This window comes from Gorilla gorilla, chromosome 13 (assembly GCF_029281585.2).
Source record: "Gorilla gorilla gorilla isolate KB3781 chromosome 13, NHGRI_mGorGor1-v2.1_pri, whole genome shotgun sequence".
Taxonomy (NCBI): domain Eukaryota; kingdom Metazoa; phylum Chordata; class Mammalia; order Primates; family Hominidae; genus Gorilla; species Gorilla gorilla.
The window spans coordinates 58,507,023-58,524,576 of NC_073237.2; the positions used below are offsets into that span (position 1 = coordinate 58,507,023).

At 41.4% G+C, this 17,554-nt stretch overlaps 1 protein-coding gene across 3 annotated transcripts in view; it reads left to right on the forward strand.

The window, feature by feature from the left end:
• Positions 1–17,554, forward strand: part of RANBP6 (RAN binding protein 6) — a 404,812-nt gene that overhangs the window by 323,586 nt on the left and 63,672 nt on the right. Inside the window, exon 3 of one of the 3 annotated variants that reach the window (XM_055350598.2) lies at positions 1,544–1,641. The exons of the other annotated variants lie outside the window; for them this stretch is intronic. The gene's annotated coding sequence lies outside the window, so the exon portion shown is untranslated. The remainder of the gene's footprint in view (positions 1–1,543; positions 1,642–17,554) is intronic. 3 annotated transcript variants of the gene reach the window in all.

The following is a 17,554-nucleotide window of genomic DNA, read 5'->3' on the forward strand; positions in this document are numbered from 1 at the left end:
AACATATAAAAAAAAAATGCTCCACATCGCTAACTATCAGAGAAATGCAAATCAAAACAACAAGACACCATCTCACACTAGTCCAAATAGCTATTCTATTGTTTAAAAAAAAAAACAAACACAACAACAACAAAAAAAACCAGATGCTGGTGAGGCTGAAGAGAAAAGGAAGTGTTTATATACTTTTTGTAGGAATGTAAATTAGTTTGGAGATTTCTCAAAAACTTAGAACTACCATTCCACCCAGCAATTCCATTACTGGGTATATTCTAGAGGAATATAGATCATTATACCAAAAGACACATGCACTCACATGTTCATCAATGTGCTATTCACCATAGCAAAGTCATGGAATCAACCTAGATGCCCATCAATTGTGGATTGAATAAACAAAATGTGGTACATGTACACCATAAAATACTACACAGCCACAAAAAAAGAATGAAATCATGTCCTTTGCAGCAACGTGGATGCAGTTGGAGGCCATTATCCTAAGTGAACTAATAAAGGATCAGGAAACCAAATACTGCATGTTCTCACAAGTGGGAGCTAAACATCGGGTACACATACACATAAAGATGGGAACAACAGACACTGGGGACTACTAGAAATGGGAGGGAAGGGAGGGGCATGGGCTGCAAAACTAACTATTGGGTACTATGCTCACTACCCAAGTGACAGGATAATCCATACCCCAAATCTCAGTATCACACAATATGCCCACATAACAAACCTGCATATGTACTCTCTGAATCCAAAATAAAAGTTGAAAAAAAATAGAAAAAAAGAATTTGGATATTAAATTTTAGAAGCTTAAAAGAAGAGCCCTTTAGGGCACAGAAATTATATTAAAAGATTTGTACTTAAAAAAAGGCAAGCATTGTTTAATAATAACAAGTATTGACATATAGTCCTACCACCTAGACAATCTCTGATGGTACACTAGTGATTAAAAATGATATATTCATGGTTTAAAATTGTTTAAAAATTCAAACTATGTAGATTGGCATAAAATGAAAATTAATGCATCCTTATCAAAACTTTAGATTAAAAGAACTTAAGAAACATATCAACAAACAATAAAGTGTATGGATTTAGTTTCAAGCAAAGCAACTATTAAAATTATGACCAATGAGTCATGCCTGTAACCCCAGAACTTTGAGAGGCCAAGGCAGGAGGATCACTTGAGCTCAGGAGTTCAAGACCAGCCTGGGCAACATAGTGACCTCATCTCTACAAAATAAAACAAAACAAAGCCAGGCATGGTGATGTGCACCTGCAGTCCCAGCTACTCAGGACACTGAGGCTGCAATGAGCCATGCTCATACCACTGCACTATATAAAGCCCAGGCAACAGAGCAAGACCCATTTCAAAAACAAAAAAAGCAAACAAAAAATATTTATGATATATCTGAAAAATTTTGAGCACTGCAATTGAAAATTGATAATATTCGGGAAATGGTACTCATTTTTAGATGTGACATATTTCAGTTGTGTTTTGTTTTGTTTGTTTGTTTAGACAGAGTCTCTTTCTGTTCCCCAGGCTGGAGTGCAGCATTGTAATCATAGCTCACTGTAAACTTGAACTCCTGACCTCAAGCGATCCTCCCACCTGGGTCTCCCGAAGTTCTAGGATTACAGGTATGAGCCACCCTGCCCTGGTCTATTTTAGTTATAAATTTTTAAAAGAATCCTTATATCTAAGAGCTATACTGTCCAGTTGTGTAGCCCCTAGCCACACGTGACTGTTTACATTTAGATTTAAGTCAATTAAAATAGGAAAAACTTAAAAAGTTTAGTTCCTCAGCCACATCAGTCACATTTCCAGTGCTTGATTAGCCATGTATGGCTCGTAGATAGTATTGGAAAGTACATATATAGGATATTTTCGTCATTGCAGAGAATCCTGTTGGACAACATTATCTTAGAGATATATACTGAAGTATTCCACTAATGAAATTCTGTAACACCTGAAAATTGCTTTAAAATAATAACAGTAGAACTAGAAGTAGAGTGAGTGAGGACATAAACAAAACAAGATTGACTACAAGTTAATCATTATTGAAGCTGGGTGATCATGAAGAAAGGAATTATCTATTCTTCCTACTTATGTGTATGTTTAGAATTTTTCATAACAGAAGGTCACCACACCCTCTGCCTTTTAAGGAAAGTATCCACATCCTCTGCCTCAACCACTCTAGGCTCTGAGTATTTCTCCCTGTAGGCATTTTCTTTGGAATCCTTAGAAAAATAATTAAAATCATCTACATGTGCATATGACAGCTGTCTTCGTCTGTTTGTATTGTGATAACAACACAACAGACTTTATAAATTACCCTGAAGCTGGTAATTTATAAAGAAAAGAGGTTTATTTGGCTCATGGTTCTGCAGGCTGTACAAGAACCATGGCACCAGCATCTGCTTCTGATGAGAGCCTCAGGCCCCCTTCATTTGTGGCAGAAGGCAGAGTGAAGCTGGTGTGTGCAGAGGTCACATGGTGAAGAAGAAGCAAAAGAGAGAGCTGGGAGGTGCCAGGCTATTTTTAACAACCAGCACTTGCAGGAACTAGCACAGTGTGAACTCACTCATTACAAAGAGGATGGCACCAAGACATTTATGAGGGATCTGCTCCCATGACTCAAACACCTCCCACTAGACCCCACTCCCAACACTGGGCTTCAACATTCAATATGAGATTTGGAGGGGGGCAAACAAATGAAACTATAGCAACAACATTTCATATACTTTGTAAATTTGCCTAGGAAGATAATACAATACATGCTATTCAGTTATTTGCATTTTTATCAAATATTCAGCACATGCAAATCTGCCTCATTCTTTCTAAAGGCTACTCAGTGTTACATTGTATAGGTGTATCATAATTTACTTAAATAGCCACCTGTGGATGGATGCAGCATAGTGAATGCATTTGGGAAGATCCTAGATTAGGTGAGAAAGACCTGTGAATTACCTACATGAGAGAGATGGATCAGATTAAAGTAATTCAGTGAAATAGAGAGAAGAGCTCAGATTGAAAAAACATTAAAGAAGTAAAATTAAGAGAACTTGATGATTTCTTATAAATGAAGAATGAGGGAGAAGAAAAGGGAGAGGACTCTTGGTTTTTTGGCTTGAACAAATAGTGATGCCAGTCTCTAAATAGAGAAATGAAATCACCCTCACAGGAAGGGAAAGCTGATGAGCTTTGTTTTAGACATGTTGAGATTCAGGGGCCTATAAGTCCTCCCAGCGGAGATGTGGGGTAAACAGTTGGCTATATGCATCTAAGGTCAGAAGAGGGTGGAGAAATTGAAGTAGAGGTCATCAGCATATACAAGGTGATGGAAACCAGAGGAGTGAATGAAACTACCTCTAATTTTCTGCTTCTCACCTCCCTACTCAAAGTGTATGATAAGGCTCCTCCAACTCTCAATCTCTCAGGCCTATGCACACACACGGATGGAATGGTTCTACAGCCAACCCCATGATTCACTGTTTTATGACATCCAGTTCTCACATATGCATTATTCATGAACACAGAGAGAGTGACATGATAAGATCTGTGTTATGTGATGGAAAAGTGAAAGCTGGGAAGCTATGAATTATTTTTCTAGTCATCTATATGAATAAGAATGAAGGCTTAATCTGGGCAGGGAAATGGGCACAAATATGAGGTAATAGATTTGGGAAATATTTGTGCTAATAACTATTAAAAGTTGTAAGGTACATAGGCCCACTAAGATCATCTTAAGTAGTACATTATAAAGATGAATGAGAAAATAAGAAATGTGAAACTATCTACATATTTTCAGCAGGTTTCAAAGATATATGGATCATCATCAAGATTTAACACAACTCATACCACCTGATATTGTTTCAACTTATTCATGATTTTCTGCTTATTTCATGACTTTGCTACCTCATGGCTTTGACTTTTATAGTGTTTTCTGCATTGCTGTCTGTTTCTGTGTTTCTCGACCATTTGTGTACTTCTCTGTATGTCTCACATTCAAATTCCTCAAGAGAGAATATAATTGGTTGAAGAAATCGTTAGCCAACGTGGGGTAGCCTTGTGAAGAAGAAAGCTTTTACGCCTCCTCATGGGTTGCCTCTAAGTCACATTTTATTTTTTCTTCAGTGGAGCTTTTATGTATTATTAATACAAATATGTAATCCCCTGAAGTTCAAAAGAAAAGCTTTACTTTTATATTATGTATTTCATTTATATTTTTATTTTTGTATTTAGATTGTTGCCAGGTGAGGCTGGTAGTGTCTAACTCCTAAAAAGCCTCACAAGCTGTGAAGAATTTCTCAGTCTTTTCTTCAATCTTGTAGTCTAAGAAAACTAATTTGAAAAATATCAAGACTGGGTTTATCTCTCAAGGTAAACTCTAATTAAATAGGTCCATAGAGTGACGTATGCACTAGAATGTCAATTTATCAATTTATGGTGAGAAATTTTAAATTATAGAGAACTAAATCATTAAGTCCATGTGACATATACATTCTCTCTCAATGGGAAGACTCACATCTTTATTCCCTGCAAGAAGAAAAGGAAGGGTAAAGGACACAATGTGCATGCCAGCTGAGACTGTCCCCTCCCATCTTCTTAAGAGCTTTTTTAGGAAGCCTCACCCAAAAACTTCTGCTTATATTATAGCAACCAGAACCATGTTACAGGGCCATATTTATCTGCAAGGTGGACTGAGAAATATAGGTTTTGGCTGGACACACTACCACCTACAAATAAATTGTGATTCCCCTTAGAAATAGAAAAAATTGAATATTAAGTATATAACCATCAGACTCTTCACAAAAATAAACCCAAAAAGTAGAAGACATGGGATATAGGAAATGTAGAATCCATTACAGGAGAAAAGTAGAGATTTTCCAGATTGACAGTGAAGAATGAGGGTTATACAGAAAGCCTAGAGAGAAACAGATACAGATTGAGTCAGGAATATTAAAGACTCTAGGAGCAAAATGGAACCAATTATTCGAGACATTTTTTCCTGCTGACAGTAGCTATGCTGCTCCATGAAAAATTGGGACTAATTAATAAAGGCACAGCACACTAGGCAAATGAAAATAAAGAATTATTACTACAGAAAAAAATAACAGTTTTAGAAGTCATGTGTTGGGAATAACGCTCAAAATCCTAAGGAAATTGAACACTCAAAACAAAGGATTCTTAGCAAAGCAATTTTACTTTTGCACAGAGGGGTGCTTCTCCTTGGCCAGTCACCATGAGAGCACACCTGAACAAAGGGTCATGAGAGCTTTTATTCCTGGCGCAAGTCCTGCCGCAGTACCCTTTCCCCATTGGTCGGGGTTGGGCCGTACAATCTAAACTATTCCCGGTTAACTAAACATTTGAAACTTTTTTAGATTAGGTGGGCATGTAAGGGAGAGAGGGAAAAGGTGAAGTGGTGTCTGCAATGAGCTAGAGAGCTAGTCTTCTTTCCAGATAAGGAAAAGAATGTGAGCTGGTACTGATAACGCCTGGTACTGTGGCATGTCTGGGCATGTAACAAAGGCAGAAAGGAAGAAAAAAGGAGAAAAAGGAAAAAGGGGTGGGGGGGTACTATGAATTAAAGAATAAAGGATTGATCAGGCTATTTGAAGAGAAACCTCATCATATCCCACAGATTTCCCCTTCTTCTTTTTATAACTTTTTCTCTTCAAATCTTTTTAGCATAATTTGGCTCTGTTGTTCTACTTGGTCTTCTAGAAGGAAAAGCTCATTTGAATAAGGGGGAGGAGGATCATAAGAGGTTTTAGTGAGAGCTGTTTCAGTAAGTCTTTATATTAGTCCTTGGGCACAGGGTATAATACAGCATCCTACAAGAATAAGCAACCCTATTCCAATGGCCAGAGACATGAGGATTGAGGACATAAGTCCCTTCCATCTACCAAACAAATTTCCCACTTAATTTGTGAAGGGATCGTTTAGTCCAGAGTTTTTGGCTAGTTCATTTGATAAGGCAGTAAGACCTTGTAATGCTTTAGTTATGGTCCCACTAGGAGCAGTATTATTAGGGATATAAGCACAGCATTGGGTCCCGATCATGACACAAACTCCACCCTCCTTTGCTAATATCATGTCTAATGCTATCCTATTTCCCCAGGCCATTTGACTGGTGGGTCCTAGTTGTTCAGCCATCCCTTTAGTAGCATCTCTAGTATAATTAATAAATCATGGTTGATTGAAATAAATGTAATTTATCCAATTCACATTTTTATTTACAGTTAGCCACCAGAAGAACATAGATTCAAATCCGGCAGTTATTTGATTTTGGGCCTTAAATTCATTTGGCACTCCTCTTGGGACCCCAATGGCATCTATATAAACATGAGAATTGAAGGACCCATGGGGAGTGCCTCTTTTGTTTGATGATATTTGGTTCCTATCCTTTCTGGTTGATGAAATGTCAGGGTGAAAGGGATGGCCAATTGAATTAGAGCACAAATTCTGCTCCAGTTACTTGGCAGAGTGTCCAGTATTGGTCTACCACAATACCACCACACATCCTCTCGAGGATGGCTAAGGGCAGACTGATGGGTAAGCTCTTGGAAGGACTTAAGCTTACTGCATCCTGTTAAGGCTTCCAGGAATGCCAAGTTTTCTCCCTGTCATGAGAGACATGAAGTACAATTGGCATTGGAAGATGGATGCTGAATGGCCCTCGGGGGCAGACCCACAGGGTGTCGAACTTCAGGGAACAGCAGAGAAAGAGCTTGGCATGATTTATTGCCCCAGGCTGAGGGGTTTTGGAAGAGAGCTACCATACAGCTCATGCCTGGTCAGCTGGAAGACCATCTAAGCGGAACGGGGACAATCTGGGCTTCTGGTCTTACTGTGCACACAAGCGTAACATTCACTTTTGTTTGAAGTGCGGACGGAATATTTAATCGTTTCCAGCCAAGCATTTGCATCTTGATATCCTGTTTCTAGAGCTATAGTTTGCCTTAAGTTTTCTACCTCCACAACTGTTACCTTGGTTGGGTCATTTTGGAGATGTGAGGAGGACGTTGGACTCGCTATACTTGGGGAGAGCATTGGGTTCCACATGTCTCCTGGACTCTGGGCCTGAATTCCTTTATTATTGTTAACCAGTGGTTTAACTAACCTTAGGGAGAAGATTCCTACAGGGCCTTATCCTGAAACATCTGCTTCTAACCCATACCGTTCAAATATAGAGGGTTCTTGGGCTATTGTCCAGGGATGATTTATAATCAGCAACAAGGGGTAACAGTGCAACAGCTTACAATTTGGTGGGGTGTGACCACGGACTAGTTGGAGTTTTTATCTTAGTCCCTGTAACCTATTTGAAGCAGGCAGCCTGGCTGTCCACCCTTTGTACTTAGTGGTCCACCAAACATCTGCCCAGTCACTACAGGGACGTTTTGAAGTTCCATACTTATACTTGGTTGACTCTTTGCAGTATGGACATAGATACTTATCACCATGGGATACCTTCCTTTGAGCTTGCTCATCTCCGCACGGGATGACTGAACAGACGTCAAACAGAAGGGTTAAAGGTTGGCTAGCCTGAGTTACATTGATGACAAGATGACCTTCTGTTGAAAAGAAAATAAGTAAGTGATTAGTAAGCTCTTTTTAGAGTTAGTTTGGTGGGGGTGAGCCCTGGAGTGACAGTGCATGATTCTGAAGGTGGCAGCGTCTTTTTGACTTGGGTGTGATAAGTCCATCCTCTTTCCGCTGTCCGGACTGTAGTCTCAGTAGTTAGGAGCACTAGGTAGGGTCCTTCCCAAGCTGGTTCGAGTTTCCCTTCCTTCCACCATTTGATGATGACATAGTCTCCAGGCTGATGTTGATGTGCTGGAAACTCCAGGGGTGGCGCCTGTGCTAGGAGACCTTTAGTCTTAAGGCAGGAGAAGATAGAGGATAGACCAAGTGTATAAATTTTGAGGAAATGATCTTTTGTTTCAAATGTAGGGATGTCAGCAGTAGAGTGTAAGTAGGGCAATCCGTAGAGCATTTCATAAGGGGAAAGGCCAATATCTCTCCAAGGGGCAGTCTGGATTCTTAACAAAGCAATAGGAAGACATTTAGTCCATGGCAATCGGGTTCTAAAACTAACTTAAGTGGTTTTTTAGAGTCGGATTCATCTGCTTTACCCTTCCTAAGGAGGATGGATGCCAAGGGGTATGATATTCCCAATTTATATCTAGTACCTGGGCTAACTTCTTAATGACATGTGCAGTGAAATGGGTTCCATTATCTGAATCAATATTTTCTACTAGTCCAAATCTGGGTACGATGTTTTCAATTAATGCTTAAACTACATTATTGGTGGTTGCACTTGAGAATGGGATAGCCTCTACCCAGTGGGTAAAGTGGTCTATTACTACTAATAAGTACTTTAAACAACCAGCTGGGGGCATTTCAGTATAATCAATCTGAACACTTTGAAATGGTCTCAGCCCTGGATTCCTTCCTCCAAGGGGCAATTTCCTTAGAATCTGCTTATTAGTCTTTTTTACATATTAAACAACTATCTATAACTTGTTTGGCCAGGGTGTAAATTCCTATGTACCCATAAACCTGGAGAACTGCATCATACATTGCTTGGGGTCCCCAATGGGTCCCCTGATGTAATTGAGACTAGACCTCCCTCGTGAGAGGTATTGACAACATCTCCCTTTGATCTGATAATATCCATTTCCTTTCTGTGTTCTCTTTAGCTCCTATTCTTATTAACTTCTCTTTTTCAATGGAAGCGAAAATGGGGATTGCAGTAGGAGAAGGAAGGCATGGAGTTAAATGAAAAACAGGCATTTCAGAAGAAACGGCAGCTTGCTTTGCTATCTGATCTGCGAGATTATTTCCCCGACTTGTGAAAGACAAGTCCCTCTGATGCCCTGGGACATGTACAATAGCTATCTCTTCTGGCAATTGGAGATTATAGAGGACACAAGCAATTAGTTCTCTATGAACTAAATCTTGGCCTCTACTATTGGTAAGACTCCTCTCCATCCAAATTTTTCCAAATGTGTGTGCCACCCCAAAGGCATACTTAGAGTCAGTATAGATAGTTCCTTCTTGGTTTTGTAAATGTTCTAAAGCTTGGCTGAGTGCAAACAGTTCACACGTCTGGGCAGACCAATTATTAGGCAGTCTTCCTGATTCTACTTCTTCAAGCGTTTCTCCATCAATCACTGAATACCCATGATGTCTTTTCCCTTCAATTACGCAGGAGGAGCCATCTATGAATAAATGCCCCCCTCTCTTGAAGGGAGTTTCTCCTAAGTCTGGTCGAACTTTTGTATGGTAATCAATCAGATCTAAACATGCGTGCTCTCTTTTTAAGTTTGGATCCCCTATCAGAAAGGCTTCTGGATTAAGTGAATTTTCAGTAGTTAATATTAAATCATCTTTTTCCAGTAGGATAGCCTCATATTTTAAAATCCTTGAGTCAGTGATCCACCTTCCTGCTTTCTGATTTAAAACAGTTCTAACTTGGTGGGGTGTGCTTACTGTTAACTTTCCTCCAAAGGTTAAATTCCTACTTTCTTCAACTAATACTGCTGTAGCCGTGATGGATTGGATACATTGGGGCCACTCAAAAGTGACTGGGTCTAAGACCTTTAACAAGAAGGCCACGGGCTGTCGATTGCCTCCATGCCCTTAGGTAAGAACTCCTAGAGCTACCCCATTATTTACGTTAACAAAAACTCTAGGGAGTGTAGAGCTAGAATAGGGGCAGTTATGAGCATCTCTTTTAATTCCTCAATTTGCTGGATTTCCTCAGAAGTCCACAAGAGACAATCAGGTTTGCACTGGGCAAGTTTCTCATACAGAAGTTTACTTTTTAATGCATATGTGTCAATACATAAACAGCAATATCTAATTAGTCCTAAAAATTTCCTGAATTCTTGTTTATTTTGAGGCAGGGGTAGAGAAACAATTCCCTTCTTTCAAGTCCTATTCTTCATTTACCTGCACTGATTAGGTGACCTAAGTATTTAACTTCAGGTTCTACATACTGAAGTTTCCCTTTTGAGACCCACAACCCCTCACGTTGCAAGTGATTGAGAATATGTGTAGAGAAGTCACTTACTCCCTTTATATCTTTACCAGATATAAGAAGATCATCTACGTACTGAAGCAGGCATATTTGCTTAGGGACTGTGACTTTCTCTAGTACTTGTTCTGGGATCTGACCAAAGAGGTTGGGGGAGTCTGTGAACCCCTGGGGCAAGACTGTCCATCAATATTGTTGTCTCAGCCCTGAGTGGGGGTCTTCCCACTCAAAAACAAATATATCTCAGCTATCCTTAGCCAAGGGCATGCCAGAAGGCATCCTTTAAATCTGTCACTGTAAACAACTGATGATTGTATAGGATTTTGCCAAGAATGGTGTAAGGGTTAGGAACAATGGGGTGAGTGGTCTGGACTACTTCATTAATAGCTCTAAGGTCTTGCACTAATCGATAGGACCCATCTGATTTCTTGACAGGCATGATTGGGGTATTGTAAGGAGACATACAGGGTTCAAGCAGCCCATCTTTAATGAGACCCTTAATTACAGGCTTTAGCCCTACTCTGCCCTCTAAAGGAATGGGGTACTGCTTTCTCCTTACTATTTCCCCAGGAGTTTTTAGTTTGATATGTATTGGAGAGATTTGGAATTTCCCTCTATTTCCTTCCTTTGACCAGATATCAGGATGAATATATTTCTCATTTACAGCAGTGAGTAAATGTAGTGAAGTGAGGAATCCTTTAGGGCCCACTCGAAGGCCTGTACCTAGCCTTACCATTAAGTCCCTTCCTAATAGATTAGTTCCCACTTCAGAAATTAATAAAAATTGAATATGAGTAAATCGATCTTGATATCTGACTTCTGTGCTTTCTAAAAATTTTTGCCTTAAATCCTTCTCCTTTTACTCCGCTGACTAAAACTTCTTCTGAAGAGCAGGTAAGACCAGGTGGAGGGAAACAAACAGAGGAGTGTGAAGCCCCTGAATCAACTAAAAAGGTGATAAATTCACGTTTAGGTCCTACCTCCAAATTTATCAAGGGCTCCTGGTGGGACTCAAAATAAAAGAGGCAGAGCCCCTGACTCCCCTATTGTTCTTCAGAAGTCATGAGTGTAAAAATTTCTCTCTCTCTCTTTAGTTCAGGACATTCCCTCTTGAAGTGGCCTGTTCTTCCACATCTGTAGCATCTATCTTGTCCTTCTTCCGTCTCAGTCTTAGCATTCTCAGCCCTTGCTCCCCTATACCCCTTAGGGGGCTTATTAAATGAGGACCTTGACCCTCCAGATGGAGGCTTTGGTCCTCTAAAGGAGGGTTTAGGCCCCTTATAATCTCTGGCCCCTTGAAAGCCCTACTTAGAGATATATGGATTTGGAGCCATCTGTTGGAAGGCAGAAAACATGAGTTTTGTCTTTTGTTTTTGTTTTTGTTTTTTCCTCATCTCTTCTCACATATACTTTTTGAGCCTCCCTGAGCAGTTCACTCAGAGGCTGGTCCTCCCAACTTTCTATCTTTCGTAATTTTCTTGAAATGTTTGGCCAACTTTTAGTAACAAAGTGAGGTTTTAACATTCCTTGTCCAAGGGGGTTTTCCAAATCAAGGCCTGCATATTGTCTCATTTGCTCCCTCAGTCTATTTAAGAATCTAGCAGGTCCTTCATCTTTTTCCTGTTGAATATCAAATGCTTTAGAAAGATTTTGAGTTCGGGGTACTGATTCTCGAATTCCTTTTATTATCATCTTCCTTAGGTCCTGCACGTTTTCCCAGTGATTTGCATTGTTATTGTCCCACTGGGGGTCTCGGGTGGGAAATGTATGGTCTGCAGGAGGAACATTTTGACCAGAAGGGTGCTCACATTCCCAAACCACCATAGCAGCCCTCCGAATCGTACTTCGTTCTTCCCCTGAAAAGAGGACACCCAAAATGGACATCAACTCAGCCCAGTGTATATCTGAGGCCCTAGAAATTGATCGATTTGATCTGCTACTCCATAAGGGTCATCCAATAATGGCTTAAGCTCCTTTTTTAAATTCTGGACTTCTGAACTGGTCAAGGGAGAGTTTACAAAGCCAATAGCCACCCCCTGTCCTTGTGGTACCACCCTTAGAGGAAAGAAAGTTGGATCTGGCTCTTTAGGTGTGGAGGGAAATGGAAAGTTTCGAATATCTTTTTTACATTGCTCTATCTCACATTGAAGCCCCTTTAAAGAGGGATACTTAATAGTTTTGTTGAGGAGGGGGGCAGGCTCACAAGATGGTAATTCTGCAAAGTGAGGATTATAGGGAGGAGGAGCAATATGAGTATATGAGTATAGAAACCACAGGTTGGGGAGGGATCTGCAGCAGCAGCTGGGGGAATGGAACACGGGCAAGTGACACAGGTGAGGGAGTGGCCTGAAACAGCTGGGCAGTAACCCGAAAGCGCAGCCAGAGGGACGGAATCGGGGACAACTGGAAGAGTGACACAAGCAGGGGAGGGACCTGAAATGGAAACGGGAGCTGGAGGGGCGGGACTGGGGGCAACCAGAAGAATGATGCAAACAGGGGAGGGACCTGAAACGGAAATGGGAACCAGAGGGGCGGGATCAGGGGCGGACAGAAGAGTGACGCAAGCAGGGGAGGGACCTGAAACGGGAACCGGAGGGGCGGGATTGGGGGCAGCTGGAAGAGTGACACAAGCAGGGGAGGGACCTGAAACAGGAACTGGAGGAGTGGGATGGGGGTACTGAATGGAGGAAGGTGATCTAGAGTGTCCCACGTGTTAGTGGGTGTGGGTTGTCTAGACATGGGAACTCTTTCCCTGCCAGAGGGGTTGGCTTCTGGCTTTCTCCCTCCGGAGTCTAAAGGGTAAAGGAGGACAGGTCCCTGCCACCAATAGAGGGTGTAATCAATTTCTTCCTGGGAAACAGGGCTCTTATCATTAACATGCTCAATTAAGAGCTGACAAATCCGCTCCTCATTTGACCCAAATTTTGGCCAGAAAAGTGAGGGTTTCAGGATGGGTTCTCGAGCCCAAATAAAACAAAAATATTTTATCATCTGCTGTTTTCGTTTATACTTGGTCCTCTCATTATCTTTCCAATACTTTAGCATAAGCCCCAAGGGGCTATCAGAAGGAATTTCATTGCTCTCTTGACTCTTTAGTTTTCCTGTCTTACATGAAACATTCCCCATCTTAGGGGTTATGGGGGGGCTCTAACCTCTCCTGTTAGAGGTGTCTACCCCCCTCTTTCTAGAGGCTCAATGAGGCTTTAAGAGGGGGTTCAACCTGTTGTGTTGGAGGTGTCTTACCTCCCCCTTTCTGGAGGCTTAGCCTCTCCCTTTAAGGGTTTCCTGTATATCCTATAGCTCACCCCTCTGGAGGCTCCTTGCACCCTTCTTTCTCTTTGTCTACTGTGACTCTTCCTGCCCCTAGTCGATAGATGGCAACACAAAACCGCAGAGAAGACTCACTCACTCCATACAACCATAATGCTTAGCCCCATTCACACACTGTCAAACTCCAAATTATCCTGACCACCAAGGAAATACTTTGTCACCTTTGTGAAGTCTCCTACCTTTTTCCATGTACAAGAATTACCTAGTCCTCTTATTGCCACGGTCTTGCAAGCCTCTCCTCCCTGCTTTGCTGAGAACCCAGATTTATTCATCACAATGGGTGGGCCCTGATCCCCCTCACCCTCTGGCCACCATAACAAGACAGTGGGACCCCTGGGTGAGGTGACCAAAGACCCCCTTCCCAAAGGAGAGTATTTGAGCCCCACGTTTGGGCACCAGAATTGTTGAGAATAATGCCCAAAATCCTAAGGAAATTGAACACTCAAACAAAGGATTCTTAACCAAGCAATTTTACTTTTGCACAGAAGGGTGCTTCTCCTTGGCCAGTCACCATGAGAGCACACCTGAACAAAGGGGCATGAGAGCCTTTATTCCTAATGCAAGTCCTGACCCTGTACCCTTTCCCCATTGGCTGGGGTCGGGCCCTACAATCTAAACTAGTCCCAGTTGGCTAAACATTTGAACCTTTTTTAGATAAGGTGGGCATATAAGGGAGACAGGGGAAAGGAGTAGGGGTGTCTGCAATGAGCTAGAGAGCTAGTCTTCTTTCCAAATAAGGAAAGGAATGTGAGCTGGTACTGATAACGCCCGGTACTGTGGTGTGTCTGGGTATGTAACAAAGGCAGAAAGGAAGAAAAAAGAAAAAGAAAAAATGGGTGGGGGGTACCATGAATTAAAGAATAAAGGATTGATCAGGCTATTTGAAAAGAAACCTCATCATATTTCCACACCTAAAAAGCTATAGAGGGCTGGTGGTGTCATTTACTAAAATGGAGGAGACAAGAGACTCTTCTGATTTGGAATCTAGAGAATTTAGTGGTTTAGGGTGAGTGGTGAGTTTAGGTTTGTACACATTGAGTTCACAGTGGATGTGCGGCTTTTGCAGAGACATTTGGTGGGCAGTTGAGTTATCAGGACAAGTAGTACAGTTGAAGGAGAGTACAGAGAATGATAAGAGGAGCCAGAGTAAGAAGGACTCTTTAGGGATATTACTATGTAAAAAAATACAGAAAGGAAGCTGAGAAAGAGCAGTCTCAAAGGTAGAAGGAAAAATAGTAGGATGGGGTAATGGAAGTTGACAGAGGAAAGAATTCCAAGACAAAAAGACCACAGGGACACAAGTAAGGCAAGCACTGAAAAGTATCCATTGGATTGCACAATTGTGATATAATAAGTAGGTTTGAAATTAATCTTCTTCTCTCTGTCAGAGCCTGGAGGCTCAGACATTTAAAGGTGTTTTTGCCCAATGGCCCCTTCTGAATTTCTTCTGGGCTGCAAAGAAATCCCATCCACATATCTCATTTATTAATTTCCTGTTCTAAAGAAATTTTAGAATATAAAGCCTTTGCAATTGAATACTTGTATCTTAAATTCTGGAAACTAACCTTCCAAACTGCTTTTTTGATTTTCCTCACTGAGGCTAAAAGTATAATAGAATTTATATTTTGTTCAGAATATACAATGAGATAATACTTGAATAATAGGATGGAGCCCATATTCCCTTAGCAATTCATAATAAGTATCATGTTACAGGCTTTGAAAGTATTTTTTTTTTTTTTTTGAGATGGAGTCTCGTTCTGTCACCCGAGCTGGAGTGCGGTGGCACAATCTTGGCTCACTGCAACCTCTGCCTCCCAGGTTCAAGCGATTCTCCTGCCTCAGCCACCTGAGTAGCTTGGATTACAGGCTTCTGCCAACATGCCCGGCTAAATTTTGTATTTGTAGTGGAGACGGGGTTTCACTATGTTGGCCAGGCTGGTCTCAAACTCCTGACCTCAGATGATCCTCCCTCCTCAGCTTCCCAAAGTGCTGAGATTACAAGCGTGAGCCACCACACCCGGCCCGAAAGTCTTAAGCGAAGAAACCATATCATCTTTGTTTAACTCAATATTCCCCAGTTATTTAAGCCTATAAATTGTTTTTACAAATAATAATTAACAAGCCCGGATGTAACTGTTCCTTGGCACATCCTTTGAAAAATGTTTCTGTCCTATTGCTGCTATAACACCCCCTGCCAAAAAAAAAAAAGGAAAGAAGAAATATGTCTCTGAAGGCATCACTGAAAAAGCAAGAGCAAAGAAAGGACAGAGGTAATCTTTAGGACGGTATCTTCACCTCTAGTGAGTGATATGAAGACATTGTGTTAATGCCAGGAAGGAGTAATGAGTGTCTGAACTCAAACAGTCTGAGTCTTAGTACAAAGGAGGGGATGAAATGGGATTGATTCGGTTGAGAGAAGAAGTGAAGCTGGGAGAGAAAGAAGATTGGAAGATGACAACAAAGGCTTCAGGTTTGGGCAACTATGCATATGACGGGAAGCTTGGAAGAGGAAGTCTTGAAGATGACTAATGTTTCTGAGAAGAAAAAAATAGAAATAATGCGTGGCTTTGTGTAAGTTGAGGAGTCATATTATGTGGGTGGAATCAAGAGGAAATGCAGCATTTTTTGGAAAAGGAAACGTTGAGAATAATTTAACCATAACTAGGATTGCTGGGAAACCATTGTCCTGTTTGATGAGTATATATTTCTTTTTTTTTTTTTTTTTTGAGATGCAGTCTTGCACTGTCGCCCAGGCTGGAGTGCAGTGGCGTGATCTCGGCTCACTGCAAGCTCTGCCTCTGGGTTCACGCTATTCTCCTGCCTCAGCCTCTGGACTAGCTGGGACTACAGGTGCCCGCCACCATGCCCAGATAATTTTTTGTATTTTTAGTGGAAACAGGGTTTCACCGTGTTAGCCAGAATGGTTTCAGTCTCCTGACCTTGTGATCGGCCCGCCTCATCCTCCCAAAGTGCTGGGATTATAGGTGTGAGCCACCGCGCCCGGCCTGGTGAGTGTATATTTCTAAGGGTAGATTATGGTTCCAGGATGAGGGCCATTAGGGTGAAATTAACAGAATGTGGCTGTAGAAAGTGAGGCAAATAACAGAAAGGGAAGCAAAGAGAGCTTCCAAGCAAAGAGAGCCTGGAGGAGGGAGGTAGAGAGGAAAGGAAAGTATAACCAGGAAGTCAATTAGATTAGAGTAGCATGGTAGACTGGAAAAAATAATGAATTTTCTTATTTCAGTCTGCTTCATTCTGAAATTTCTTTTAGGAACATTCTGAACTCTGAAACACAGGAACAGGAACAGAGGAAGAGAATAGCACTACAATCCAGGATTGGACCTTAGAAAAAAATGAGTGAATCCCTATACTGACACAACTCCATTCCAGGTGCAGTTCTCTGGGGCTGCACCACTTTGTACTGAAACAAGAAGCAGCTAGCCAAACCTAACAGCCATAATACTCACTTACAAAATGACAAGGTTTATAAATAACCATAGCTGCTCCTTGTATGATGACAGAAGCCCCAAGTTTTGGGGAATGCCACCAGGTGGTAAACCTCTGAAATGCAAAGTGGAGTGGCCAGGAATCCCACATAATGCCCCCAAATCTGAGTTCTTGAGTACATGGCATTTCTCCACTAACTCAGGGTTCTGGCACCTAATTGGAGTGGAAACGAAGTTCCCAGATTCAAACTGGGACTTGCATTTTGCCATGATTTCTGCTAGGCCCATTTGTGCAAGGAAGACCCTATTGTCACAGTTCCTAAATTTATTTTTTAACTAATGTCTTTAAATTATTGTTAAAAGATATTTTTTAAAGGCAGAATAATGACTCATACAAATATAAAATAAACGTTGTCAAAATTTTACTTACTTTTTTATTTTTTTTTTTTTTGAGACAAGGTCTGACTCTGTTGCTGAGCCTGGAGTGCAGTGGCATAATCAAGGCTCACTGCAGCCGCGACCTCCTGTGCTCAAGCAATCCTCCTGCCTCAGCCTTCCAAGTAGCTAGGACTACAGGTAGGTGCTGTTGCACCCAGCCAAATTTTTTTTTTGTAGGGACGGGGTCTTGCTGTGTTGCCCAGGCTGATCTTGAACTCCTAGCCTCAAGTGATCCTGGCCTCCCAAAGTGCTGGGATTAGAGGCATGAGCCACTGTGCCCAGCCTTATTTT